The sequence below is a fragment of the Nelumbo nucifera genome, chromosome 8 (genome assembly GCF_055504915.1).
Source record: "Nelumbo nucifera cultivar China Antique chromosome 8, China Antique-T2T, whole genome shotgun sequence".
NCBI classification, from domain to species: Eukaryota; Viridiplantae; Streptophyta; class Magnoliopsida; order Proteales; family Nelumbonaceae; genus Nelumbo; species Nelumbo nucifera.
This window is the reverse complement of record NC_142656.1, coordinates 38,722,504-38,742,370: the sequence shown is the minus strand read 5'-3', so window position 1 is coordinate 38,742,370 and position 19,867 is coordinate 38,722,504. Positions and strand designations below refer to the sequence as shown.

At 30.9% G+C, this 19,867-nt stretch overlaps 1 long non-coding RNA gene across 2 annotated transcripts in view; it reads left to right on the top strand.

Annotated features, from left to right (window-relative positions):
• Positions 1-18,902, top strand: part of LOC148789893 (uncharacterized) — a 35,873-nt gene extending 16,971 nt beyond the window's left edge. The window contains exons 3-4 of one of the 2 annotated variants that reach the window (XR_016079693.1): positions 3,120-3,960; positions 17,077-18,902. This is a non-coding gene — a long non-coding RNA (uncharacterized LOC148789893). Of the gene's footprint in view, positions 1-3,119; positions 4,012-17,076 lie in introns of those variants that run through there. The other variant, XR_016079692.1, reaches the window with a different exon arrangement.
• The last annotated feature ends 965 nt before the right edge of the window (positions 18,903-19,867 follow it).

Sequence of the window (19,867 nt, the reverse complement as noted above, 5' to 3'; positions counted from 1 at the left end):
TCTTTCTTTTTTTATCGATTGTTTAGAGATTAGTGATTTCAGTCTGAGTTGGTTCGGAATGATGTGCTTTGCTTAAATTTTCTAACTCAGTTATAATACATTTTTTCCTAGTTACACTAAGAACAGTTGTTTGTGGTATTTTGCAACAATTTATAGAGGTTTGAGATAGTTTTAGGGACTTGTTAGATGCTTGGATTTCGTGGATTTTATTCTATTTTCGTTTAGAGCTTTGGCTCAATCGTGCAATCTCTCTCCTATCTCTCTCCCCGGGTGAAGTGCTTGTTATTTTTGCTTTTTGAGTACCAAAACTTTACCCACTTGTGAAGGGGTACCTTTCCCCTATGCCCAGTCCTTGCCAATGTTCCCCTGAAGGGTGCAATGCCTACCTTCATCTCATCATACAAAGGCACCATCGCTCTATGGAAACTCTGCATTGGCCAACTATTCTTGGGTGATGGTGCCCCTCATGTGCATTGAAAACAGAGAGGACACATGCTCTGTTGATATCCAAAACTCCCCGAAAGACCCCAAAAATGTGTGTATAACAGCAATCACCCAGTACAATTTTTAGTCTTTTTTTCCTAGTTACACTAAGAACAATTGTTTGTGGTAATTTGCAATAATTTATAGAGGTTTAAGATAGTTTTAGGGACTTGTTAAATGCTTGGATTTTGTGATTTTTATTCTATTTTCCTTTAGAGTTGTGGTTCAATCGTGCAATCTCTCTCCTCTCTCTCCCCGGGTGAAGTGCTTGTTATTTTTGCTTTTTGAGTACCAGAACTTAATCCACTTGTGCCACCTTTCCCCTATGCCCAGTCCCTACCAATATTTCACTGAAGGTTGCAATGCCTACCTTCATCTCATCATACAAGGGCATCATCGCTTTATGGAAGACACTCTGCATTGGCTAACTATGCTTGGCTGATGGTGCCCCACATTCCTCTACTGATACCCCAAATGTGTATATAACAGCAGTGAGCCAGTATTGGGTGCATACCTTTTTGTTGGGCTTAGACCTTGAGTTGAGCCTGGCCAGGAAATTATTATTTATTACTCTCTCTCTCTCTCCCCCTCCCCGACTTCAGTATTTAGGGTTGTCAACAGATTGGGTTTGGATATAGATAGATTGGATATTTATTTATTTTATCAAAATTAAGTAAATTATTATCCATAAATTTTATTTGTTTACTAGGAAAGGGGTTGATGGTTACGGACTAGGCTGGATTGCAGCCAAGGTTTCTAAAGATGTAATTGAGATAATGGCTACTACGGCTTTGTTGGTTCAGTGGGGAGCGATCTAAGATTGGCACTATGGAGCAATCTCAAGTTACTGTTGTGATCTCTTGAGTTTGATTTTTGAGGGAGGTTAAGGGGTGGTGAGATGGTTTGGATTCCATTGGAAGAGTAATGAAATTTTCTAACTCGGTTATAATTCCTTTTTGTAGTATTTTTTTTCCTAGTTAGACAAAGAACAGTTGTTGGTTGTGTTGTTTTTTGCAATATTTAATTGAGGTTTGAGATAGTTTAGGGACTTGTTAGATGCAATATTTTGTGCTTGGATTTTGAGATAGTTTTGGTTCAATCATTTGATTCTGTCCCTGGGCAACTTTTTAGCTTTCTAGCTCCCTTTTGAGTTCAAATCAGTATGTCGAATTTTCTCACCGGTGCTTGTTGGATGTTAGCATGTAAAAGACCCAGAAAATGCATTACCAATTGAAACAGAAATCTTTTCTATTGGGTTTTTGGATGAGATTGAATGCAATTAGTTATTAATTGGAGATATGCTCAGCTTGGTTGTTAGCCTGTAAAAGACTAAGAAAATGCAATCTGTCATGAATTTGTGCCCACGGACTTTGACGAAGTACTAGTATTTTAATCATACCAAAACATTTGAAAGTTTACCACATGCTTTGAAATGGATTTATTCTTGTTTAATGTTGTGTGAATATCTTCTTGTCAATATGGGCACTCAATTTGTTGTTGCAAGTGTAAGTATCTTCTAATGCTGTTATTATTTGATTACCTTAAATGGATTTATTTCGTTTAAGACTCATCTTTATAATGAAACATCAGGCGTAGTATGCATTGCTTTTCTTGTCAATATGGGTGCCCAATCTGTTGCAAGTGTGAATTTTGATAGCAATTCATATACTTTACCCATATGATCTACAAGCATCTTTTCAGATTGCAAGAATGTGGTGTATCTTTATTATAAAAATTTGATTCAACAACTTATGGTTGTCTGTACTCACTAGATGATTTTCCTAATGAATAGATTTGTAATAACCAATTACATGGACGTCATAGATACCATGGATATTTCTTTATTTTTTTATTTTACTAAATTAACTAAATTACTATCTACAGATTTTATTCATTTAGTTTAATAAATTATTCAATTAATTAATAATTTATTTTACTAACAAATTTTTTTGGGCTATCAACAAGTTAGGTCTAGAGTGGGATGGCATGTACCTGTCCCGTCCCAATAATAAATGAAAACTTATTTATTTATTTATTTTACTAAACTAAATTATTCATTTATATATTTAAATACACTAGATAAACTATTATGTATAAATTTTTATTTATTTGATTCAACCCGACACCCTTTTGTGTTTAAGTTGATAATCCCATTAGAGGATTCAAGGAACTGCAGCTTAGGAACTTAGGATCATCCAACCTTTTGTAAGAGGTCCTGTTAACTGGGTATTGTGCCCCTTAATATATGCACCCTGTTCATTTGTATGCTGTTTCTATATCATCATTGCAGCGTAATTCTTACAAAATCTTCTGGTGAACTGGGGGATGTGAGCATTTTATTAACTAAAATTATTATTATGGAGATTTTCCAACTGGTTTTATTTGGACAGGGCTTGACTTTTGAACTAAACGGTTTTCATGTTTTCTTGGTTTACCTCAACTTGGGGATAACTAGGTAACAACAATTTTTTGGAATATGGACAATGCATATAGCAGTTGGTTACTTGGTTTTCATAGGAACATGGAAAAATGGTTCAACTGTCACATTCGTTTTGTTGTGTTGGAACTGAAGGTTGAAGTTTTTTCCTTCTTATTTTCTTCAATTTAATTTTTCTGGGCTTGGAATCTCCTGACAGGATATCTGAAGAGGTCAGTGATCTTCAAAACGAGGCTAAACCAGCTTTTGTTGGAAAATTAGACCTTAATCTTGCAGTGAGTAGAGAAGCAGTTGAAGGTTATGGTCATGAAAACGAAGCATCGGGTAATAAATCCCAAGTGGATTAGTAGAATCACCAGGGGCAACATGGATCCCCTTCATTGCCTACTGATGTTAGATTGGAAGAGCCAGAATCTCCTTGTACAAACTCTAGGTTGCCATTGAAGACTGAATTAGATCTGGCTGACGTGAGCACAAGAAACATTGCCTATGATCAAGAAAGGTCTCCATCTTTGCCTTCATCAAGGGACAAGGGTTATGAGGAAAGGGAGGTGGTATCTGGTAGTTCTAATAAATCTTCCTCCCCAATAGAGGTAGAAGCTTTTAGTAATGAAATGAGGAAAGGAGATTCTAATCATTGTTTGTGGAAGTCTCCTTCAGAAGTTGATATCCCTCATCAAGGAGAACTTATGGAACAGGAAAATTCTGATATATGTAGGGCAAACACCTCTCCATGATGAAAAGTTGAAGGAAAAATTTTCAGGAAGCTTGCATTATGAGAAAACTGAATCTACCTATGAAGGAATGGAAGCAGGTAGTGCAGATCACCACATGGTAAAGTCCTCATCCTGATGAACCTGAGAAGGAGGAATCCTATCATGCAAAGAGAGCACCTTCTGAGAATGAAAAGATGGATCTGCATTGCTCAGATCTGCACTCCCCACATAACCCTGAAGATCTTCACCTGTGAGGCAGATGTTCACCTCTCCTGAAAGGTCTCCTTATGTGCAACAATCTCCAGGTCAAAAACTCCTCCACAGGTATTTACATAACTAAATTATTCATATAATTAATGATTTAATTTATGAACAACGAGTTCTGGTGTCAAATAGGCTATACATGTCTTGTCCCAATAATAACTGAAAATTTATTTATTTATTTTACTAAATTAAATTATTCATTTATTTGTTTTAATATATTAAATAAATTATTCTCCATAAAGTTTTACTTATTTAATTCAACCCGTGACCAATCACAAGTGATTGGTGCGGGTTTGGTTCGGGATAGCTTGGACTAGTCTTGCACCAATCACAAGTGAATATTTATTTATTTATTTTTGTTAAAGTTAATTATTGATTTATCTATTTTACAAAATTAAGTAAATTATTACCCATAGATTTCTATTTATTTAATTTATTGAATTCTTTAATTAACTAATTAATTAATTATTTTCCTAACAAATTATTTTTCTCTCTCGCCCGGAGCCTATTTTTAGGGTAATTAATATGTTTAGTGAGGTGTGGGGTATAGGATGTACTTGTCTTGTCCCAATAATAAATCTAATTTTATTTATTTATTTTACTAAACCAAATTAATCATTAATTAATTTACAAAATTAACTAAATTGGTATCCATAGGTTCCTTTTTATTTAATTTATTAAATTATTCAAGTAGTTAATAATCCATAGATTCCCCCCCCCCCAACCCGAGCAAAAAGGTTTATAAATTGGATAGGTTTCGGTTGGGTTAAACCTTTTCATTGGTGCCTTTATATCAACAAAACTTATTTAGGCCCAAGTCTAAGCCTAGGCCAACCATCAAGCCAAGATTTTGAGCCTGTACCAGACCATCATATAAAGCTCGGATTGCGGTAAGGAAATTTTTGTTCTTTGTCTCTTTCTCATTTTCTAGAAATCCCTCTTCCATATTTGTTGCTAACGTGTAACTATTTACAATGATGCCATTAATAGAGAGCTAATTACTTTCTCTTTTTCTTGCCTAATTATTTATATACTTATTTTAAAAAGTTAAAAGATTTTATTGATTTAATTTACTAGATTATTTAATTAAACCCCTCTTTATCTTACTACTCGGTGTCCAATATTTAAGGGTTGTCAACAGGTGGGGATTGGTTTAGGTAGCTTGGATATTTATTTATTTTATTAAATTAAATTATTCAATTATATATTTTACAAAATTAAGAAAATTATTATCCATAGATTTCTATTTATTCAATTAACTTATTGACTTCATTAATTAATAATTTATTAACAAGTTAAGCAGGTTGGGATTAAACTTGTTCACAGGCAGTGCCAAGTTTGGGTTGGGCTTCGTCTTTATTCAATAGAATATATTGAACCCCAACTTTAAGCCCGACCCAACCATTAGACCTACCTCTTGAGTCGAGCTCGGCGAGGAAAGTGTTATTGTATCTTATTTCCTTACCAATTTATTTATATATTTAATTTAGTAAGTTAAAAATTTTTATTTATTTTACGATTTAATTTTATCAACAAATTATTTCACTATATCTCTCCCTCCCCGAGTCTAATATTTTGGGTTATCAATGGGCCGGGCTTGGTTTTAGATAGATTGGATATTTATTTATTATTTTACTAAATGAATTGAGTCATTATATATAGATTCTATTATTTAGTTTAATAAATTAATTAATAATTTATTTTTCTCTCTTGATCCTTATTTTTTGGGTTATCAACGAGTTAGGTCTAGTGTGGTATAGCATGTACCTGTCCCGTCCTAATAATTAATGAAATTTTATTAGATACATTATATATTTTAATACATTAGATACACTATTATGTATAAACTTTTATTTATTTGATTCAACCCGACACCAATAATAAATGAATATTTAGTTATTTTATAAATTCAATTATTGTTTTGTTTATTTTACAAAATTAAGGTATTATCCATATATTTATATTTATAGTATTTACCAAATTATTCATGTAATTAATAATTTATTTAACTATGAAGTTATTTCAATCTCTCTCCCTGAGCCAAATATTTAGGGCTCTCAAGATTTTATTTATTTACTTAACAAAATTATTAATGATTTAATTTATTAACCAAGTATTTCTCTTTCCCTCTCCCTTTTTAAGACTATCAACAGATTAGTTCTTATGTCGGATAGGCTATACATGTCTTGTTCCAATAATAACTGAAATTTTATTTATTTATTTTACTAAATTAAATTATTCATTATTTGTGTTAATAGATTAAATAAATTATTCTCCTTAATTTTTTTATTTAATTCAATCCATTATCAATATTTACGGTTGTCAATGGTGCGGGTTTGGATTTGGATAGCTTGGACCAGTCTTGCACCAATCACAAGTGAATATTTATTTGTTTTTTGCTAAAGTTAATTATTGATTTATCTATTTTACAATATTAAGTAAACTATTATCCATAGATTTATATTTACTTAATTTACTAAATTCTTAATTAATGAATTATTTTCCTAACAAATTATTTTTCTCTCATCCCAGAGCCTATTTTTAGGGCAATCAATATGTTTGGTCTGGTGTGTGATAGGTTGTACCTGTCCCGTCCCAATAATAAATGAAATTTTAATAATTTATTTTACTAAAACAAATTAATCATTAATTTTTGTACAAAATTAAGTAAATTGATATCCATAGATTCCTATTTATTTAATATATTAAAGTGTTCAAGTAATTAATAATTCGTTGAACTAATAAGTTATTTCTCTCTTTCTCTCTCTCTCTCTCCCCCCTAGCCTGAGCCTAATATTTAGGGTTATCAATAGGATAGGTATCGGTTGGTCGGGCCACGTTTAGTTTGGGCTCTGCCTTTATATCAACATAAGTTATTAAAACCCAAGTCTAATCATAGGCCAACCATTAAGTTGAGATTTTGAGCATGCCAGATCATATAAAGCATGGATTGCGATAAGGAAAGTTTTATTTTTGTTTCTCTCATTTCCTAGAAATCTCTTTTCCATATTTGTTGCTAACTTGTAACTATTTACAATGATGCCATTAATGAAGAGCTAACTATTCTCTCTTATTTTCTTGCCTAATTATTTATATACTTATTTTAAAAAGTTAAAAGATTTTGTTAATTTAATTTACTAGATTATTTAATTATTTCCCTCTCTTTTTTATCGCTCTGTGTCCAACATTTAAAGACTCCCAATGGGTGGGGTTTGTTCTATGTAGTTTGGATATTTTGTTTATTTATTAAATTAAATTATTCATTTATATATTTTACAAAATTATGTAAATCATTATCCATAGATTTCTATTTATTTAATTTACTAATTTATTCCATTAATTAATAATTTATGAACATCTGAGTTGGGATTAAACCTATTCACAGGTAGTGGCATGTTTGGGAAGGGCTTTGTCTTTATATCAATAGAATATATTGAAGCCCAACTTCAAGCCCAACCCAACCATCAGGTCTATCTCTTGAGTCGAACCCAGCGAGGAAATTGTTATTCTTTAGTACTCTCTCATTTCCTCACCAATTAATTTATATATTTAATTTAGTAAGTTAAAAATTTTATTTATTTAATTTGCTAAACGATTTAATTTTATCAGCAAATTATTTCACTATATCTCTCCCTCCCCGAGTCTAATATTTTGGGTTATCAATGGGTCGGGCTTGGTTTTAGATAGATTGAATATTTATTTATTATTCTACTAAATGAATTGAGTCATTATATATAGATTTTATTATTTAGTTTAATAAATTAATTAATAATTTATTTTTCTCACTCTTGATCCTTATTTTTTGGGTTATCAATGAGTTAGGTCTAGTGTGGTATAGCATGTACCTGTCCCGTCCCAATAATTAATGAAATTTTATTTATTTATTTATTTTACTAAACCAAATTATTCATTTATACATTAGATACACTATTATGTATAAACTTTTATTTATTTGATTCAACCCAGCACCAATAATAAATGAATATTTAGTTATTTTATTAAATTCAATTACTGATTTGTTAATTTTACAAAATAAAGTAAGGTATATCCATATATTTATATTTATTGAATTTACCAAATTATTCATGTAATTAATAATTTATTTAACTATGAATTTATTTCAATCTCTCTCCCTGAGCCAAATATTTAGGGCTCTCAATAGGTTAGGTCTCATTTGGGATTAAATTTATTAACTGGTCGGGCTACGGTTGAATTGGGATTTGTGTTTATATCAATACAACATATTTATGCCCAAGTCTGAGTCCGGATCGAACTTCTGGCCTAGATCTTGAGCATGAGCCCGACGTTCATATGGAGCCCAAAGCAAGGTGAGGAAATTCTATCTTTCTTTATCAACAAATTTTCTCTCTCTCTCTCTCTCTCTCTCCCTATGAGAGTTACATATTTAGGGTTCTCAATGGATTGGGTTTAGATCTTAGATAGTTTGGATATTTATTTATTTTACTAAAAGTTAGTAAATTATGGATTTTATTTATTAATTAACTAATTATAAAACTAATTAATGAATTAATTTATGAACAAAGTATTTCTCTTTCTCTCTCCCTTTTTAAGACTATCAACGGATTAGTTCTTGTGTCAGATAAGTACATGTCTAGTCCCAATAATAACTGAAATTTTATTTATTTATCTTACTAAATAAAATTATTCATTATTTGTTTTAATAGATTAAATAAATTATTCTCCATAATTTTTTTATTTAATTCAATCCGTGACTATTATTTATGGTTGTCAATGGTGCGGGTTTGGATTTGGATGGCTTGGACCAGTCTTGCACCAATCACATGTGAATATTTATTTATTTTTTGCTAAAGTTAATTATTAATTTATCTATTTTAAAAAATTAAGTAAATTATTATTCATAGAATTCTATTTACTTAATTTACTATATTCTTAATTAATGAATTATTTTCCTAACAAATTATTTTTCTCTCATCCTGGAGCCTATTTTTAGGGCAATCAATATGTTTGGTCAGGTGTGTGATAAGGTTGTACCTATCCTGTCCCAATAATAAATGAAATTTTAATAATTTATTTTACTAAAACATATTAATCATTAATTTTTGTACAAAATTAAGTAAATTGTTATCCATAGATTCCTATTTATTTCATTTATTAAACTATTCAAGTAATTAATAATTCATTGAACTAATAAGTTATTTCTCTCTTTCTCTCTCTCTCTCTCTCGCCCCCAACGTGATGAGCCTAATATTTAGGGTTATCAATAGGATAGGTATCGGTTCGTCGGGCCACGTTTAGTTTGGGCTCTGCCTTTATATCAACATAACTTATTAAGTCCCAAGTCTAAGCCTAGGCAACCATCAAGTTGAGATTTTGAGCGTGCTTGATCATATAAAGCTCGGATTGCGATAAGGAAAGTTTTATTCTTTGTTTCTCTCATTTCCTAGAAATCTCTCTTCCATATTTGTTGCTAACTTGTAACTATTTACAATGATGCCATTAATGAAGAGCTAACTATTCTCTCTTATTTTTTGGCCTAATTATTTATATATTTATTTTCAAAAGTTAAAAGATTTTGTTAATTTAATTTACTAGATTATTTAATTATTTCCCTCTCTTTTTTACCGCTCTGTGTCCAACATTTAAAAACTCCCAATGGGTGGGGTTTGTTCTATGTAGTTTGGATATTTTATTTATTTATTAAATTAAATTATTCATTTATATATTTTACAAAATTATGTAAATTATTATCCATAGATTTCTATTTATTTAATTTACTAATTTATTCCATTAATTAATAATTTATCAACAGCTTAGTGTCTGAGTTGGGATTAAACATATTAACAGGTAGTGGCATGTTCGGGAAGGGCTTTGTCTTTATATCAATAGAATATATTCAAGCCTGATTTCAAGCCCAACCCAACCATAAGGTCTATCCCTTGAATTGAGGCCAGCGAGGAAATTGTTACTCTTTAGTACTCTCTCATTTCCTCACCAGTTAATTTATATATTTAATTTAGTAAGTTAAAAATTTTATTTATTTAATTTGCTAAACGATTTAATTTTATCAACAAATTATTTCACTATATCTCTCCCTCCCCGTGTCTAATATTTTGGGTTATCAATGGGTCGGGCTTGGTTTTAGATAGATTGGATATTTATTTATTATTTTATTAAATGAATTGAGTCATTATATTTAGATTTTATTATTTAGTTTAATAAATTAATTAATAATTTATTTTTCTCTCTCTTGATCCTTATTTTTTGGGTTATCAACGAGTTAGGTCTAGTGTGGTATAGCATGTACCTGTCTTGTCCCAATAATTAATGAAATTTTATTTATTTATTTATTTTACTAAACCAAATTATTCATTTTTACATTAGATACACTATTATGTATAAACTTTTAATTATTTGATTCAAACCGGCACCAATAATAAATGAATATTTAGTTATTTTATTAAATTCAATTATTGATTTGTTTATTTTACAAAATTAAGTAAGGTATTATCCATATATTTATATTTATTGAATTTACCAAATTATTCATGTAATTAATAATTTATTTAACTATGATGTTATTTCAATCTCTCCCCCAGAGCCAAATATTTAGAGCTCTCAATAGGTTAGGTCTCATTTGGGATTAAAATTATTAACTGGTCGGGCTACGGTTGTATAGGGATTTGCATTTATATCAATATAACATATTTATGCCCAAGTTTGAGTTCGGATCGAACTTCGGGCCTAGATCTTGAGCATGAGCTCGTCGTTCATATAGACCCCAAAGCATGGTGAGGAAATTCTTTGTTTCTCTCTCATTTTGTCACATAATTATTTATATTGTTATTCTATAAGTTAAAAAAATTATTTATTGAATTTACTAAATTATTTACTTTATAAACAAATTCTCTCTCTCTCTCTCTCTACCTTTGCGAGTTACATATTTAGGGTTGTCAATGGATTGGGTTAAGATCTAGATAGTTTGGATATTTATTTATTTCACCAAAAGTTAGTAAATTATTATCCATAGATTTTATTTATTTTTTTAACAAAATTATTAAACTAATTAATGATTTAATTTATTAACAAAGTATTTCTCTTTCCCTCTCCCTTTTTAAGACTATCAACAGATTTGTTCTTATGTCGGATAGGCTATATATGTCTTGTCCCAATAATAACTGAAATTTTATTTATTTATTTTACTAAATTAAATTATTCATTATTTGTGTTAATAGATTAAATAAATTATTCTCCTTAATTTTTTTATTTAATTCAATCCATGATCAATATTTACATTTGTCAATGGTGCGGGTTTGGATTTGGATAGCTTGGACCAGTCTTGCACCAATCACAAGTGAATATTTATTTATTTTTTGGTAAAGTTAACTATTGATTTATCTATTTTACAATATTAAGTTAATTATTATCCATAGATTTATATTTACTTAATTTACTAAATTCTTAATTAGTGAATTATTTTCCTAACAAATTATTTTTCTCTCATCCCGGAGCCTATTTTTAGGGCAATCAATATGTTTGGTCAGGTGTGTGATATGTTGTACCTGTCCTGTCCCAATAATAAATGAAATTTTAATAATTTATTTTACTAAAACAAATTAATCATTAATTTTTGTACAAAATTAAGTAAATTGTTATCCATAGATTCCTATTTATTTAATATATTAAAGTATTCAAGTAATTAATAATTCGTTGAACTAATAAGTTATTTCTCTCTTTCTCTCTCTCTCTCTCTCTCTCTCTCTCCCCCCTAGCCTGAGCCTAATATTTAGGGTTATCAATAGGATAGGTATCGGTTGGTTGGGCCACGTTTAGTTTGGGCTTTACCTTTATATCAACATAAGTTATTAAAGCCCAAGTCTAATCATAGGCTAACCATTAAGCTGAGATTTTGAGCGTGCCAGATCATATAAAGCACGGATTGCGATAAGGAAAGTTTTATTCTTTGTTTCTCTCATTTCCTAGAAATCTCTTTTCCATATTTGTTGCTAACTAGTAACTATTTACGATGATGTCATTAATGAAGAACTAACTATTCTCTCTTATTTTCTTGCCTAATTATTTATATACTTATTTTAAAAAGTTAAAAGATTTTGTTGATTTAATTTACTAGATTATTTAATTATTTCCCTCTCTTTTTTACCGCTCTGTGTCCAACATTTAAAGGCTGTCAATGGGTGGGGTTTGTTCTATGTAGTTTGGATATTTTATTTATTTTATTAAATTAAATTATTCATTTATATATTTTACAAAATTATGTAAATTATTATCCATAGATTTCTATTTATTTAATTTACTAATTTATTCCATTAAATAATAATTTATGAACATGTTAGGGTCTGAGTTGGGATTAAACCTATTCACAGGTAGTGGCATGTTCGGGAAGGGCTTTGTCTTTATATCAATAGAATATATTGAAGCCCAACCCAACCATGAGGTCTATCTCTTGAGTCGAGCCCAACGATAAAATTGTTATTCTTTAGTACTCTTTCATTTCCTCACCAGTTAATTTATATATTTAATTTAGTAAGTTAAAAATTGTATTTATTTAATTCGTTAAACTATTTAACTTTATCAACAAATTATTTCACTATATCTCTCTCTCCCTCCCCGAATCTAATATTTTGGGTTATCAATGGGCCAGGCTTGGTTTTAGATAGATTGAATATTTATTTATTATTCTACTAAATGAATTTAGTCATTATATTTAGATTTTATTATTTAGTTTAATAAATTAATTAATAATTTATTTTTCTCTCTCTTGATCCTTATTTTTTGGGTTATTAACGAGTTAGGTCTAGTGTGGTATAGCATGTACCTGTCCTGTCCCAATAATTAATGAAATTTTCTTTATTTTTTTTATTTTACTAAACCATATTATTTATTTATATATTTTAATACATTAGATACACTATTATGTATAAACTTTTATTTATTTGATTCAACCCAGCACCAATAATAAATGAATATTTAGTTACTTTATTAAATTTAATTATTGAATTGTTTATTTTACAAAATTAAGTTATTATCCATATATTTATATTTATTGAATTTATCAAATTATTCATGTAATTAATAATTTATTTAACTATGAAGTTATTTCAAACTCTCTCCCTGAGCCAAATATTTAGGGCTCTCAATAGGTTAGGTCTTATTTGGGATTAAAATTATTAACTGGTCGGGCTACGGTTGGATTGGGATTTGCGTTTATATCAATATGACATATTTATGCCCAAGTCTGAGTTCGGATCGAACTTCGGGCCTAGATCTTGAGCATGAGCTTGATGTTCATATAGAGCCCAAAGCACATTGAGGAAATTCTTTGTTTCTCTCTCATTTTGTCACCTAATTGTTTATATTGTTATTCTATTAAGTTAAAAAAAAATTTATTGAATTTACTAAATTATTACTTTATAAAAATATCTCTCTCTCTCCCCCTTTGCAAGTTATATATTTAGGGTTGTCAATGGATTGGGTTTATATCTAGATAGCTTGGATATTTATATATTTTACCAAAAGTTAGCAAATTATTATCCATAAAATTTATTTTTTTACTTAACTAAATTATTAAACTAATTAATGATTTAATTTATGAACAAAGTATTTCTCTTTCTATCTCTCTTTTTAAGACTATCAATGGATTAGTTCTTGTGTCGGATAGGCTATACATGTCTTGTCCCAATAATAACTGAAATTTTATTTATTTATTTTACTAAATAAAATTATTTATTGTTTTTATAGATTAAATAAATTATTCTCCATAATTTTTTTATTTAATTCAATCCGTGACCAATATTTATGGTTGTTAATGGTGCGGTTTTGGATTTGGATAGCTTGGACCAGTCTTGCACCAATCACAAGTGAATATTTATTTATTTTTTGCTAAAGTTAATTATTAATTTATCTATTTTACAAAATTAAGTAAATTATCATTCATAGATTTCTATTTACTTAATTTACTAAATTCTTAATTAATGAATTATTTTCCTAACAAATTATTTTTCTCTCATCCTGGAGCCTATTTTTAGGGCAATCAATATGTTTGGTCAGGTGTGTGATAGGTTGTAGTTGTCCTGTCCCAATAATAAATGAAATTTTATTAATTTATTTTACTAAAACAAATTAATCATTAATTTTTGTACAAAATTAAGTAAATTGTTATCCATAGATTCCTATTTATTTAATTTATTAAACTATTCAAATAATTAATAATTAATTGAATTAATAAGTTATTATTCTCTTTCTCTCTCTCTCTCTCTCTCTCTCTCTCTTTCGCCCCCAACATGATGAGCCTAATATTTAGGGTTATCAATAGGATAGGTGATGTTGGTCGGGGCACGTTTAGTTTGGGCTCTGCCTTTATATCAACATAATTTATTAAATCCTAAGTCTAAGCCTAGGCCAACCTTCAAGTTGAGATTTTGAGTGTGCCTGATCATATAAAGCTCGGATTGCGATAAGGAAAGTTTTATTCTTTGTTTCTCTCATTTCCTAAAAATCTCTCTTCCATATTTGTTGCTACCTTGTAACTATTTACAATGATTCCATTAATGAAGAGCTCTATTCTCTCTTATTTTCTTGCCTAATTATTTATATACCCATTTTAAAATGTTAAAAGATTTTGTTGATTTAATTTACTAGATTATTTAATTATTTCCTCGCTTTATTACAGCTCTGTGTCCAACATTTAAAGGCTGTCAATGGGTGGGGTTTGTTCTACGTATTTTGGATATTGTATTTATTTTATTAAATTAAATTATTCATTTATATATTTTACAAAATTATGTAAATTATTATCCATAGATTTCTATTTATTTAATTTATTAATTTATTCCATTAATTAATAATTTATGAACAGGTTGGGGTCTGAGTTGGGATTAAACCTATTCACAGGTAGTGGCATGTTCGGGAAGGGCTTTGTCTTTATATCAATAGAATATATTGAAGCCCAACTTCAAGCCCAACCCAACCATCAGGTCTATCTCTTGAGTCGAGCCCAGCAAGGAAATTGTTATTCTTTAGTACTCTCTCATTTCCTCACCAGTTAATTTATATATTTAATTTAGTAAGTTAAAAATTGTATTTATTTAATTTGCTAAATGATTTAATTTTATCAGCAAATTATTTCACTAAATCTCTCCCTCCTCGAGTCTAATATTTTGGGTTATCAATGGTTCGGGCTTGGTTTTAGATAGATTGGATATTTATTTATTATTTTACTAAATGAATTGAGTCATTATATTTAGATTTTATTATTTAGTTTAATAAATTAATTAATAAATTATTTTTCTCTCTTGATCCTTATTTTTTGGGTTATCAACGAGTTAGGTCTAGTGTGGTATAGCATGTACCTATCCCGTCCCAATAATTAATGAAATTCTATTTATTTATTTATTTTCCTAAACCAAATTATTCATTTATACATTAGATACGCTATTATGTATAAACCTTTATTTATTTGATTCAACCCGACACCAATAACAAATGAATATTTAGTTATTTTATTAAATTCAATTATTGATTTATTTATTTTACAAAATTAAGTAAGGTATTATCCATATATTTATATTTATTGAATTTACCAAATTATTCATGTAATTAATAATTTATTTAACTATGATGTTATTTCAATCTCTCCCCCAGAGCCAAATATTTAGGGCTCTCAATAGGCTAGGTCTCATTTGGTATTAAAATTATTAACTGGTCGGACTACAGTTGGATTGGGATTTGCGTTTATATCAATATAACATATTTATGCCCACGTCTGAGTTCGGATCAAACTTCGGGCCTAGACCTTGAGCATGAGCCTGTCGTTCATATAGAGCCCAAAGCACGGTGAGGAAATTTTTTGTTTCTCTCTCATTTTGTCACCTAATTATTTATATTGTTATTCTATTAAGTTAAAAAAAATATTTATTGATTTTACTAAATTATTTTCTTTATCAACAAATTTTTTTTTTCTCTCTCTCTCTCTCCCTATGCGAGTTACATATTTAGGGTTGTCAATGGATTGGGTTTAGATCTAGATAGTTTGGATATTTATTTATTTTACCAAAAGTTAGAAAATTATTATCAATGGATTTTATTTATTTACTTAACTAAATTATTAAACTAATTAATGAATTAATTTATTAACAATGTATTTCTCTTTCTCTCTCCCTTTTTAAGACTATCAACAGATTAGTTCTTGTGTCGGATAGGTACATGTCTTGTCCTAATAATAACTGAAATTTCATTTATTTATTTTACTAAATAAAGTTATTCATTTGTTTTAATTCATTAAATAAATTATTCTCCATAATTTTTTTATTTAATTCAATCTGTGACCATTATTTATGGTTGTCAATGGTTCGGGTTTGGATTTGGATAGCTTGGACTAGTCTTGCACCAATCACAAGTGAATATTTATTTATTTATTGCTAAAGTTAATTATTGATTTTTCTATTTTACAAAATTAAGTAAATTATCATTCATAGATTTCTATTTACTTAATTTACTAAATTCTTAATCAATGAATTATTTTCCTAACAAATTATTTTTCTCTCATCCTGGAGCCTATTTTTAGGGCAATCAATATGTTTGGTCAGGTGTGTGATAGGTTGTAGTTGTCCTGTCCTAATAATAAATGAAATTTTATTAATTTATTTTACTAAAACAAATTAATCATTAATTTTTGTACAAAATAAGTAAATTGTTATCCATAGATTCCTATTTATTTAATATATTAAAGTATTCAAGTAATTAATAATTTGTTGAACTAATAAGTTATTTCTCTCTTTCTCTCTCTCTCTTGCCCCCAACATGAGCCTAATATTTAGGGTTATCAATAGGATAGCTTGGATATTTATTTATTTTACCAAAAGTTAGCAAATTATTATCCATAGAATTTATTTTTTTACTTAACTAAATTAATAAACTAATTAATGATTTAATTTATGAACAAAGTATCCTTTTCTCTGTCCCTTTTTAAGACTATCAATGGATTAGTTCTTGTGTCGGATAGAATATACATCTCTTGTCCCAATAATAACTGAAATTTTATTTATTTATTTTACTAAATTAAATTATTCATTATTTGTTTTAATAGATTAAATAAATTATTCTCCGTAATTTTTTTATTTAATTCAATCCGTGACCAATATTTACGGTTGTTAATGGTGCGGGTTTGCATTTGGATAGTGATGAAGGATGATTTGACATGATCTATGAAACGGCGACACGTGGACACTGACTCGACGTAGTGACAACTCAGCATTGCGGTCCAGTATAGATAAGTAACGGGCCCATAAAGTAGCTCGCTACATCGTAGCGCGCAAAAGGAGGAGCTCGCTACGACGCAAGCTCCGGGTTCCCCGAGCTACCTCCAAAGGGATATTCCGAGGCAACTTTAGCTCGCAAGCTAAGAAAACCAGCTCGCCCGAGCTCCCAAGCAAAAAAGTTATCCCGAGGACCAATTCTACTAAGGGCACTCCTGAAGTATTCCGAGCTCGCTGAAAAGTAGCTCTCGAATGAGCCGCACGAGCATTCCTCAGGAAGCTTCTATCCAACAGACCGTACCAATTAGACTACGCCTAGTCTCTACTAATGACGCAGTCCCTGTCTTTTCGGCAGTCTGCACCCACGTCTCTCAGTAGGCGAAGGCATGCCTGTCACTTTGGAGACGTGTCACTTACCCCCGCAAGGAGTACGTCACAACGGCCACCTACGCAGCCCTGGCAGGTAATGACTGTGGCAGGGGCCCAGTGGCTATTATGCCTGATCTCACAAAAACGCCTCTATAAAAGCCCTCAGGGCAGAGGATAAACTTCTTCTGGAAAAACCTCTACTCGCTCGAATATAGTGATAAGCGTGACCTCCACTCTTAGCCTTCGTTTTCTCATTACTTCCCAGACACAATACTAACTTAAGCATCGGAGTATTCCCATTGGGTAAACCCCCGGGAATCCTTCCTTTCATCTTCTTAGGTGCCGTTTGTTGCCAACAAGGAGCTAGTCTGCAGCCAACTAGGAGTGCTTGGATCGCGCTACATCAATTGGCGCTGTCTGTGGGAAACGCTTCAAAAATCCTCTCTCTAAACTCTTTCAGTTCCTTCTAGTAACGTCGGACGAAGCACGGAAATGGATAACTCCAGGGAACAGCCCCAGCTTTCTACTGTTTGTATCGGGCAGTTCACCGTCCCCCTCTCAGCGGACGGAATCCCCAGCTTGAATGTGCCTCTCACAATGGCACCTGTCATCGCCCCACTCCCAGCTACAGTCAGAACGACGTTCACCGAACCTTCGGTCGTGCCCCCAGCGGCCAGCTCGAACCAGCTAGAGGACCTGATGCAGTGCATGAGAGCCATGCAGGCCCAAATGCAACAGTTCCAACAACTTCAGCTCTATCAACAGCACGTGCTGCACCAGGTCTTCCAGTACCAGTATCAGTAGCAGCTCCCCTAGCTGCCCCAACCTCAGCTTCAACAGCCTCAGCTCCAGCCTCATCACCTGGCCTCGCAGCAAGCCAAGCCTGGCCGCCAGAGCGAACACTCCGACCGAGGAGAGGCCCACCAAAATCTCTCAAAAAACCAAGCCTCCCCCCACGACAGACGGGAGAGACCGGCTACCCCTATCCTTGAGAACCGGTTCGAGATCCTGGCAACAGACTCCAAGCCGGCCCCTTCTGTCCGTAGCCATCACCAGTAGAATGGGCTACCCCCGGCGCAAACCATTCTGGATAGCGCGGAGGTGAGCAGCACGAACGCCGAGCCCGTCAAGAAGCAGAGACGCCGAGCCCGTCATTATATTTAGATTTTATTATTTAGTTTAATAAATTAATTAATAATTTGTTTTTCTCTCTCTTGATCCTTATTTTTTGGGTTATCAACGAGTTAGGTCTAGTGTGGTATAGCATGTACCTGTCCTGTCCCAATAATTAATGAAATTCTATTTATTTATTTATTTTACTAAACCAAATTATTCATTTATACATTAGATACACTATTATGTATAAACTTTTATTTATTTGATTCAACACGGCACCAATAATAAATGAATATTTAGTTATTTTATTAAATTCAATTATTGATTTGTTTATTTTACAAAATTAAGTAAGGTATTATCCATATATTTATATTTATTGAATTTACCAAATTATTCATGTAATTAATAATTTATTTAACTATGATGTTATTTCAATCTCTCCCCCAGAGCCAAATATTTAGGGCTCTCAATAGGTTAAGTCTCATTTGGGATCGGCCAAATATTTAGGGCTCTCAATAGGTTCCGTAACTGATAAAGCAAAAGCATTGGAAGAAATAATCCACTTTATTTAAAAAATCCAAACAAAGCTATCGATAGCATCCCAGAATGATGCCATCAAAGAAAATCGTTGCTGAAATCAGTCCAAACAATCCAATACTATCGAAACTGACCTAATTTATCAAGACAAAAACTAAAATAGAGTCAACCCACACGAAATAAGATCTGGACAATTTTAGATTATTCCCTTTCTAACCAACCAACCCAGATGCAAATGAATCAAACTCAACATAGAGAAAATCAACTGGTAGAGATCGAATATATCTAAGCTTAATCAAACCTATTCTTCCAACTCCTATGAAACTGAGTATATTCATACCTAAGTAGAAGCAATTACAGATTATCCAAAACTAACCAAGCCGTGGAAAACCAATAAAAAATAAATCAAATCAAAACTGACAGAAACGAACCAGGCATACCCAAATAAAGTAGGAAGTCAAGTCAACTCCTCTCTAAAATATAAGTAGACCAAGTCGTAGGTAAATAAAACAAATATCCCATCTAAACAATCTAAAACAAAACAAAAAAGGAACTTGTCTTAATCAATTTAACCCACGAGAATAGAGCTTATTACAACTCTAATCACACTATTCTTAATTAAACAAACCCATTATAACTTATACCACAGGCTGCATAATCTCCAAAATCTAAGTTAAACAAAATCAACATAT